The sequence below is a fragment of the Triticum dicoccoides genome, chromosome 4B (assembly GCF_002162155.2).
Source record: "Triticum dicoccoides isolate Atlit2015 ecotype Zavitan chromosome 4B, WEW_v2.0, whole genome shotgun sequence".
NCBI classification, from domain to species: Eukaryota; Viridiplantae; Streptophyta; class Magnoliopsida; order Poales; family Poaceae; genus Triticum; species Triticum dicoccoides.
Genome location: NC_041387.1, coordinates 317410575 through 317422207, shown reverse-complemented (window position 1 = coordinate 317422207; position 11633 = coordinate 317410575).

The window sequence follows — 11633 nt, the reverse complement described above, 5'->3', positions numbered from 1 at the left end:
CCAAAAGTATCCAAACAGGAGGGTTAGTTTGGGTTAGAAGCATCTAACCCATACAAAAAATCTAACCCACCCAAGAGGTGCTTATTTGGGTTAGTTCTTCTCTGGAGCACTAAAAACACATTTTTCTCTCGCTCTTGCCGCAGCAAATCCCTAGCCACTTCCTCGAAGCTTCTCATCCTCTTCCTCCCTCCCTCTCGCAACGCCCGTGGAGGCGCCTCGCCGTATCCGCGCTCCATCTAACCATGTCATCTAAACACCTCTTTGGCTAGAGATACTTCACGGTAAGTTCAGGGTTAGAATCTAACTCTAACCTCTAACTGAGTTAGAGTATCCAAACAAGGCCAAAGTAATGCTAGTCCATACTGCATCCTCTCCGGTTAATATGGATTAATTTCAAACAAGATAAATACATTGTCTGTCACTGTATATTTGTAAAAATACGGTCAGTGGACTTCATAATACGCTCATTGCACTCAATATATATATTTTCCGGTGTTTATACGGTCACCAGCTCACCTTGACTGAGTATGTGTGTGCATGCATGTGTAGGTTGAGCACTTAGCGTGACCGTGTGTGTTCCGTCGTGTGCTCGGACATGCATGCATTAGGGCATCGCGCGCGTTTTTGCGTCCATGTGTACATGTGACTGTTGCATACACGTAGGGGGGTACGTGTAGGGGCCACTAAGGAGCAGTCAAATCACACAGTAAGTTAGTCGGAAGAAGCAACCATCATTTCACTCTTGAATGACACGTACGCAATATAAAATGGTTGATATGGAGAGAAAAAGAAAACCACTATATATACACTAGCAGGAGCCTAAGCTACAAACCTGATTGCTAAGGTTGCTCTCTTCACAAGCATAGAACGACGGGCCTGATCCCGCAGCTGGGGGAAGGGAACAATGTTCTGCGTAGACGTGGTCGACATCGGCGAGGGAGAAAACCCACAGTCGGTGCATCCCAATCGGGGGTAACCACGGTATGGGCCGATGCCGCGTCCCAACCGCCCTTCTAGCTATGTCGCGTCCCAACCGCCCTTCTAGCTACAGCCGGACGTCCCAGGTAGTCCATCTTCCTTTTGGAGCCGGCTTGCTCCACTGCCGTAGCTCCATCTCCATGTTGATCCTTCTCTACTTTTACCGGCTTCTACTTGTGATGAGTTTATGTCTCATGAACTAGTGCCAGTACTATTATTCTAATCACACTTCTTCACTATCTTTTCCATCAAGGATGCTCAGGTCGATTTTAGTGAAACTGCACAAAAGCATCGTATGATCCGAAGGTGCCAGCCGTCTTTCCTTCGACAGGTTCTACCTATCCAGGGAATTAAATCATGTTTAGGGTTTAGGGTTTAAGTTGTAGTGACCCCATCAGTAGTTTTTCTTTCATACACGCTCTCACAACTTTTTCTTTAATTGTGAAGTAAATATTGGCTATGATCTATGAATCATTGAGATGCATCAAGCATGCGTGTTAGTTTTCCTTTGTATTTGATGGAATGTTGTAACGGGGCAACCTTGGAATAGGAATGAAATTGCAATGGAAAGTTTCCGTTTTTCGGGAGAAAAAATGGAAACGGAGAGAAACCAACGTTTCATTTCGTTGGATCGCGCCATCGAGCAAAACCAACGTTTAACTCATGTCTGTCGTGTTCGTGTCTCACCCTCCTCCACGGCTCGACCCCACACGGTCGCTCGGCATGCCACTCAGCACAAACCGAGTATACGATAACTTTCCCGCCTGCTTGTCGATGGATCGTGCCATGGAGTACTACTAGCACTACTGGAAGAGATTGACGAGTTGGGGGAGGACAGCTAGCTGTAGCACGGACTCCTAAGAACTTTTTACATGCATGTTGTAGCCGGCTATTGCGACCTTTGAACGCGGAGCAGCCGTGTGCACCCGGAAGTGGCGCGGGCGATGCTCTCTCGGCCAGCACGCCGCTTCAATGCCGGCGCCAGTGAGAGGTCGCGTCTTCTCTGGCCGGGCATGAATGCGGCACTGACCGTTTCGGGAGGGAAGCACGCGCGGGTGATGAAGAGGGTTCGGGTTGGTCAGGACCGGCCGTGGCAGCGATCCGGACGTGCGCAAACAAGAGATGTTGTACGTTAATATTGCTGCGTATATAATTAACAACGTAAATAATGTGCCAGTTGGACAAATATGATTGGAGATGGAGATGGAAATGGAATTTTACGTAAACACGGATATGCATGTCTATGTATATGTGTGTGTGCGCGACGACTCTCGTGACCTGGAAGCGGGGGCGTGTTTTTTATCGAGTTTTCTTTCTTGGTACATTAGAAATCATTTTGTCTAATTCACATCTAGATGTTATTTACGGATATCACATCTAAGCTCCCACAAGTATATAATGTAGCAACAAGAAACAAAAAAACTAGGACAAAAAAATAGACCACAAACAGAGTGGACATCAACTTATGTCACATCTAGACGTGTCCTAGACAGACCCTTAAAAATTGTCCGCCGGTTTTCGTTTCTTTTTTCCGGGAATGCGCGTATTCTATTTAAAACCACTGCTATGGAGAGATTTTTTTACTCCATTATAGCCTCTTGTTTGATAGAGTTCCTTGCGTCTCGCTCTCTCACCCTCTCCATATCAAAACAAGATGACAGTGTCCACTCTCTCTCTCTCCTCACCGATGGTCACAGATCCGGCCGAATCCTGTCCGCTGCGGGAGGTGAGGAGGTGCAGCATTGACATTGTCGCCGTCGGCGACGGAGGGAGCTGATGTGCACTATCCTCTCGGAGCCGGCGCTGGCGCGGACGAAGATCCTCCGCGCCTTTGTTCACTGCCGTCGTGTGGGCAGATCCCGCCCGCCCGCCTAAACGACATCTCGCCCACCTGAGGTATAACTTCTTGCACTGGTCCAGCTCCCCAGGTCGCTGCGTGCGGGTTTTCTTCTATGCGACTACTCCCCAGCTCCCCATGCATAGTAGCTAGGGTTCGTCGGCTGGTCCAACATCACCTACTAGTACTATTATAGAGGAAATGCCACTCGAAAAGTTGTCCTGATTTATGCCTCGATGGAGGTATACATGTTGTTTAGACAAAAAGTACATGGTGGTTGTGCGGTCATTGTCCATATGGTGGTAGTACTATCACTGGTTAATGAAGAAATGTTTTTTTTCTCGGGTATCCTGGTTTAGTTCCCATCAAGATATAATTAGGATGCTTCTGTTTGTTGGTGTACTTTTCATTAACCCTTTTTTATATTTTTGGAAACAGCGATGCGTTTCTCCATACCCGGGCATGTCTTCCTCAATTTTAGTGGAACTGCACAAAATTGGATGGTCATTGTTGTTCCGCCTCACTGTCCTCTGCCACGTGGTTCTTCCTTTCTCGAGCTTGATTACTGAGAAGAAACAGACCACAGTGAGGATTTGTCGAACTTCATAGGTGCCTCACCCAAACTTGACGCCAAATGGATGATGCATCACCATGATGATCTATCGATGCTCATGGTTGCGCCTCATGGTTGCAAAGGCTGGTGAAGCTGATCGATTTTCAATGAAAAACAAGATGTCTTCCATCAGTGCTCTTTGCTTGTTACACACAAAGATGATATCCTTCGTCAGTTCACCTTGGTTGCATTGGAGACGCAGTCGTCTTTCACGTTGGTGCAATTTTATCACACAATTGGCTATGAACCAAATGTTTCCTCGAAGAAGGATCGACATTGGTACTAAGAGCATAAGTTTTGTATTGATTTCTAAGCCTTCTCACAACTTTGTCTCCAGCTCCCCTGTAATTTTATTTGTCCAGCTGATTTAAAAAATGGTGTGGACTAAAAACCCGGATGGACGTAGTAGCCCTCCATTTTTATTTACTCTGCATATTAGATTTTACTGAAGTCAAACTTTGTAATACTCTCAAACCTTTCCGATAAATGAAATTAAAATTCTTTATTTGTACAAAGTCTCACACGTTTCCGATAATTTGGCCCACGTGTGGTTGTTCACTTAAGGGAGGGTAGTGTACCACACGTGAAGGACAGGAAGTGCGACCAGGACGCATGGGCGTGGATCGTTAGTTCATCGGAAGTAGTACTAGTATTCTTTAATGTACATTAAATAAAGAGTTTTGTTTCGTACTTACACAATTTAAAACGATTGTTATGGAGAGAATAAGAAAACCACTCCACTATATATTAGTCGTATACACACGAGAGTACTATATGGGCGCAGCTTCATTGACTTAGTGCACCTGCCTTTGGGTTTATGACAGGTGGGCCCAAAATGTGGCTTGCTCACCTGTCATACAGGCAAAAGCATATGCAGTGAAGGCACCTGAGCTTAGTCCGTACTACATTAGTATATATATAAGCGGGAGCCTTAGAGCTTGTTCACTAGGGTTTGCACTCTCCACACGCTCGCCGCAATACATATATGTTACACACTGGAGGCTCGGCGTTCATTTGCTAGGGTTTGCTATATTCACAGTCTCTCACCCTCTCTTCACCAGATCTAAACAAGACTGCGTTGGCCTCTTGCCTCTCTCTCCCCCCTCACAGCTGGTGAAGGAGGCGTCTGTATCCCGTCGCACCGGGAAGGGGAGGAGGTGCAGCGTTAACTCTATCGCCTTCGGCGAGGGAGGCAATCCACTGCCGGCTGCGTTGTTCTCTTTCACCCAGCGCCTGTGCGGGAGGGCCACCGACCCCTTCTACCTCGCTGTCATATGTAGTGTGGGCAGATCCGGCCTCCCGCCGCACGCCTTGCCACATCCCGACGACCCTAAGGTATAAGTTTCTTTGAAACCGTCGTTGCTCTAGCTGCATGTGGATCTTTTTCGATCTGTAGTCGAATCTAGGTCTTGGTTCAAAGAGGAAAGAAAGGTGCGGTGGGGTGGAGCATGAATCTAGGACGTGGTTCAATGAGGAAAGGAGGGAGGAAAAGTAGTATAGAGTAGCTATCCAGTCGCTTTGTTGGTCGAAAAGGGAAAAAGGGGGTAACCCAGTACACACATCTGTAAGGAACCGATCTCTTTGTTGAAGAGGGAAAGAAACTGGGGGGGTCGGGTAGTTTGTGCAGGACTAGATTTGCTGCCCTCACATAGCAAAAAAGTTCGAAGAGAACAAATATGAAACCAACACAGATATGCTGCTTGGCTACATACTCTGCATCACCCATTTATACGTGTGGACGCACATGGTGCTAGCATGTCCCATACAACTATTTTGCTGTTGTTAATCTAAGAATGCCGCCGGAAAATTGAAGCAATGCCACTGTTAAAAGTAAATTACATTTTTTAACGAATGTTGTTTCAAGAGAGTGTCTCTGTTAATATGAATCAATGCAACCGTTTTAGAAATGCTACTATCCTACTTTGTTTTCCATCCAAGATAAGTTAGATGCTTCTTTCTGTCATCGTTTGTTTCATCCTCCTTTATCGGCAAGTAATTGTTTCCGTTTTTGCCTCTGTTAAGACAGGGGTATCGATTCAACATGTTGCTATTGCGACATTTTGCTTCGCTACTCGAAACACTTATGTTTTAAGAGTGTTTTGTGCAGTTCAACTTGAATGTCACACCGGTGGCTTTGCTTAATTTTGGTGGAACTGCACAAAAGGAGATCGAGATTTGTTTCCAGTGTTCCTGTCGAGTTGTTTCAAATCCTGGTCTCGACCGCATGATATCTATTCAACTTGTTGCTATTGCGACATTTTGCTTCGCTACGCGAAACACTTTGCTTGATTTCAGTGCAACTACACAAAAGGAGACTGGATTTCCTATTCATGTTAGTAGATTCGTATTTTATCCTGGTGTTCTCATGAAAGGTCAGTACAGGCCTTCATCCACATGATTGTGCAGTATGCTTTGAGATGTTGTGCTACTCGTATTAGTACTGTTTTAAATAAATGTTGAATTGAAGCTATTGTATTGCTGTCTTTTCCCATTAAGTAGTGAATATAAATGGGACCAACCCAGACATGATGCTTGTTGCTTTGTTACAACAAACTCCGCATCACCCCCTTTATAAGTAGATGGAAGCACATATTGTTGTTGCACCCACTCTCCCCTGGAACTGTTTATGCTTTTCGTTAATCTAATGCCGCTGGTAAAATTAAGCAATGCCACTCTTAGAATTAATTAACTACTGAATCTTAGTTCAAAACTGCAACACTTGTTAGGAATGGTACTATCCTGCTTTGTAGTTCTTTCTACATGTTTAACCAAGGTATTGTTAAGATAATGTCTCTTTAAAAATGAATCAGTTGCATTGTTTTAGGAATGGTACTTTTCTGCTTTGTCATTCTTTATACATGTTGAAATAAGGCATTGTTAAGATAATGTCTCAGTCAATATGAATGAATCACACTGATGGAGAATTGCTACTCTCCTGCTTTGTTTCCCATTAAGATAAGTCATCAACCATTATTTCTCAGTAATTGTTTCCCTTATACCTATTGTTGCTTACAGGGATATCAAAATTAAAGCTCAGTTTTATTACGACTTTGATTTTAGTTGAACTGCACAAAAGGAGCCAATGTGTCCAAGGCAAACTGCTGGGTTACTGGGTCCAATTGGTTGTTCCACTTTGCAGAAAGAAGCAGTCACTAGTTACGGTACATTACAGAAGGAATGACCGAGAAGCTTTACAGAGTATTATTAGACACCGGTGACATGACTAGTCTGCAGTGACCATTGGCAATTTAACAACATGTGGAGTGCCCTGGGCAAAAAGTGCCCAAACAAGTACAAGAAGCTACGACAGGACACGATCATAGGCATTACATATTTTGAATGGGAAAAGCTTGTCAAAGTTTAATCATTGATGTTAGCAAGAAGACGTTAGTTTAATATATTGGAATTGGAAAACCATGTCAAAATTTGCTCATTGATGTTAGCCAGAAGACATGCATTTGATATTTTTGAGTGGAACTCTCTTGCTGTGAGCAGCATCGAGTGTTTTTTCCTATTCTTGTGTTCAGTTTAGAAGTAAATAATTACTCTGCTGAGATATTCTTGTGTTAAGAGTTTGTTCTGAATATTGTCTATGTAATGCCAGGCCTTGTGTTTGAATGCAAAGTTGAGCTTGGAATGTTGTCGCATGCGGTATCACGAGCTATTCACTGTGCCTCCTGAGAATAATGCTTCGTATTGTTTTACATGTCGATCTAATGCCAGTGATTTGCTTGTTAAGAAGATCATCCTCTTCTGTTGTTTCCGTGCGTAAGAAGTTCATCGTCTGATGTTTCATTCATCGCCTATACGACATGTCGGGTAGGTTAGACGTGAAACTATATGATCTTCCGACCAACTCATGATATTAGGCCGTGATTGGATCGTCGTTTTCCAACCAAAACCGCTTGTAAAACTGACGCTTGTAAATTAAAGCAGATGGTCTCGGGCGAAGGCACTTGGCTGGTCGATTTCGGCTAGTAAAATATCAGAAGTACTTCACACACGATAAAAACGATGAACGACACTTGGGCGATTGCTAATCCAGTTGTTAGCTGCTGTTTCAGCCTTGCCCATGGATGGCATGATATGCACGTCGTGCATGTATTGTCTGGTAATGTCGTCCATATAGCAGTGCTCGTAAAATATACACTAGTCTCTCAAATTACACGCGTAACCCGCCGGTTTTACTTACAGACCTCGGGCCTTCCGATGATGAGTAAATTACACTTGTATGTTAATACAGGTTTGAAATAAACCAGAGCTCCCAAGCACTGCCTTACCGTTTCATGTCGTCTCAGTTTCTCGAAGGTGCTCTTAGGTGTCCGATGATCCTGGCTTCCTGAATGAGCAGCGGGCACTGTACCAGACCTCCGTAGGGCCCGCGAGGCCCTCTCCGTTCTCCTTCGAGTTGTTGCGCTCGCCGTGGCGCCAAGCATTGTTAACATGGTCAAGGAACATGAGGATTCAGGAGATGACTTTATTTTGACTGGATGACACTAGGGACCCACTAGGGCCTTATTATGTACAACTATATTTTTTTTGCTTTCTCCTGGTTTCCTGACATCACGGTCCCACACCATTGTCAACCTATGTAGTCAATATAAATGAGAGAATTGCACAAGGTGCGGCCGACAGCTGGGACCAAGCAGCTCAAGCAGTATTTGTGTTTTTGAGGCGTGAGCACTGCAGAGTTTTTCTTAGCGATGATTTCGTTATTGTTCAGAGGAGAGCGGGGCATTAACTGGGCGGGTTGTGGCCCGTCTAGCCCAAGCCAAATATCCAGCCCAGATACTACTTTTTTCAAGATGAAAATGGCTAGCCCAGTTATACATCTTTTTGAGGAATACCTAGGCAAGGTCAACTTGTTATTCTCCGCCCCGCTGGGCTGCAAATCTTTCCTAGGAGGGATGCATTAGGCTTAACAGGAAAATGGGCTTTAAAAATAATAAATGGGATGTAATTATAAAAACTGGGCAGTAACTATAAAAAATGCACCAAACAAGAAATTAGTTTATAAAATATTATTTATGGATTTTGAAAATCTTAAATTTTCATTGTTGCACGTGCAATGTTTCGTTGGATTTTTACGTAATACAAATTTATATTTAATCTGACTAGAAATTTCGGGATAAAAATATTTCGGATCCCATCAAAATGTGGGAAATTTTATTGAATTCTGTCTTCAACGATTGGTTGAAATTATTAATCGTTTTCCTAGCTAGAAAATGGGATGTACTTTTAACAAACTGAAAATGGGTTGTTGTAAATTCCATTAGAATTCAAAAATGGGATGTACATTCTTACAAAACGCAAATGGGCTATAAGTTCTCTGCCACACACTTGTGGTCCTACTAAGTGACGCGTCCCCTAAAAAAATAAGTTGACGCATATGCAAGGCTTTGTCAACTTATTATAGTCAACACACGGTTCTAGCAGCAGTGGCCGTTGGATGTCTATCAAACGAATGTCGTGCTTCTTCTTCAATCTCGGATATTCTTAGCTTCGGCCGCCCAAAAATGATTCATCCCCCTGATATCTGGGGTGCATCGTTTCGGAGGCTGGCTTGTGGGCCTACTAAGTTGGAGCGTACCAAGGGCTTTGTCAACTTAGTCAATATAAACGATTCTAGTTTCAGTGACCGTACGATGTCCATCCAACGGCCGTAGTGCTTCTTCAACCTCTGGTCTTCTTGGTCCAGCCGCCCAAAGCAGCGCAGGTCGTGCCGCCTGCTCCTGCCTCCCGTGGCTGGCTGTGCTGCCGCGGAGGCCACACCGCCCCCGTACTACTCCCACCGCTGGCCAGGCCATCCCTCCACTCACCCACACCCCCTGTTATTCTGCGGTGATGACAGCCTCACATCGCAGCCGAACAAGTGAACCCTCGTACTCCTCTCCGCGCGGGCTTCCACTGCTGCGTCTTCCCCGGCTCCACGTCGTCCCCTTCCTAGGCGTCACCGTCGTCCACCGCCCTGGTGCTCTCGGCGTGGCGTGGTCAACATGGTCAACGACCGACTTCCATCGGAAGAGTACTGTACATGGAGAGGCTGACAGCTGGGTCCATGGCGGCCGCAAGGAAGTGCCTCCTTATTACGCAAAATAATTATTCCTCCACCTGACAACAGGGACCCACCGGACAGGCCACCTTATTTCGTGAAAAAACGTTTCCCCCCTGACTGCTGGGACCCATCGGACGGGCCACCATATTTCGCGAAAAAATGTTCCCCCCACTGTCAGCTCGGACCCACCGGAAGTGCCTCTTTATTACGCACAAAAAAATGAATACTCCCCCTGCTAGCTGGGACTCACCTTGGTGGGAGGCTGACTTGTGGGCCTACTAAGTTGACGGGGACGGAGGGCTTTGTCAACTTAGTCAATATGAACGATTCTAGATCCAGTGACCGTACGATGTCCATCCAACGGCCGTAGTGCTTCTTCAACCTCTAGTCTTCTTGCTCCAGCCGCCCAAAGCAGCGCCGGTCGTGCCGCCTGCTCCTGCCTCCCGTGGCCGGCTGTGCTGCCGCGGAGGCCTCACCGCCCCCTACTATTCCCATCGCTGGCCAGGCCCTACGGTGACGGCAGCCTCACACCGCAGCCGAATGAGTGAATACTCATACTCCTCTCCGCGTGGGCATCCACTGCCGCGTCTTCACCGGCTCCGCGTCATCCCCTTCCTAGGCCTCGTCGTCGTCCACCGCCCTAGTGCTCTAGGTGCGGCGTGGTCAACGTGGTCAAGGAATGACTTCCATCGGACGTGGACTGTACGTCGAGAGGCTGACAGCTGGGTCCACGGCCGCAGCAAGGAAGTGCCTCCTTATTACGCGGAAAATAATGATTCCTCCACCTGACAGCAGGGACCCACCGGACAGGCCACCATATTTCACGAAAAAAACGTTTCCCTCCTGACTGCCGAGACCCACCAGCTACACCTTTGCACGCAAGGAAGTGCGTCCGGGCAAAAAATGATTCACCCCCCTTGACTGCTGGGACCCACCAGCTACATCTTCGCACACAAGGAAGTGTGTCCGGGCAAAAAAACAAAACGATTCGCCCCCTGACTGCTGGGACCCACCAGGTACATCTTCGTAGGAAAGGAAGTGCCTGAAAGTCGGGACCCACCTGGTCGAAGCGTACGTAGCGTTGTCATTCTGGTCGCGAACGTGTACGTACATACTGGGCGATGTAGAGGCACGCATGTGTCGTAGTAGAGGTGCGCACGTGTCGTAGTAGAGGCGCGCACGTAGCATGTACACGTACGTACAGCGGTGAGAGTGCAAGAAAGAAAATACGGCCACGTACGTACATACGGGCAGGGTCTCGAACGCCTACTCGCGCATACGTATATGGTTGGGTCAGAACGGAGAAACAGCGTCGTCGTCGTGTTCATGGGGAGGCAACGAAATGCGTCGTGTTCATGGGAAGGCAACGGAATGCGTCGTGTTCATCGGGAGGCAACGGAACGCGTGGGAGCTGACCGGCTGGGTTGGAACGGAATGCGTGGTCGTGTTCATCGGGAGGGCTTGGACGGAACAGGCGATGGAAACGAGGCCTGGCGTGCAGCACAACGGAGGAAACAGACCTCCTACATTCGGAACGGGGTCCTGTTGATCGGGAGGGGTGTGGCGTACCGCGAAACGAAGGAAACGGACCTCCTATGGTCGAAACGGGGGTCCTGTTGATCGGGAGGGGTGTGGTGTATCGCAAAACGGACAAAACGGACCTCCTACGGTCGAAACGGGGGTCCTGCTGATCGGGAGGGGTGTGGCGTACCGCAAAACGGACGAAACGGACCTCCTACGGTTGAAACGGGGGTCCTGTTGATCGGGAGGGGTGTGGCCTACCACAAAACGGACGAAACGCACTTGTGTTGGAGCGCTACGGTCGAAAAGGGGGTCCTGTTCATTGGGCGGCGTGTGGCGTATCGCAAAAAGGGACTCCACAGGATACTGTTCATCTCCACCGTTGACCTCCTCCAGCCTCCATGGGCTACCGTCGACCTCCTCCAGCCTCCACGGGCTCCTGTTCATGGAGCCTCCACCGCGCGCTACTCCACCGGCTCATGTTCAACCACCCCTCCACGGGCACCCCTCCACCATCTACTGTTCATCTAGCCCTCCACACCACGGGGTCCTGTTCAACCACCCCTCCACGGCCACTCCTCCACCGTCTACTGTTCATCCAGCCCTCCACACCACGGGGTCCTTTTCAT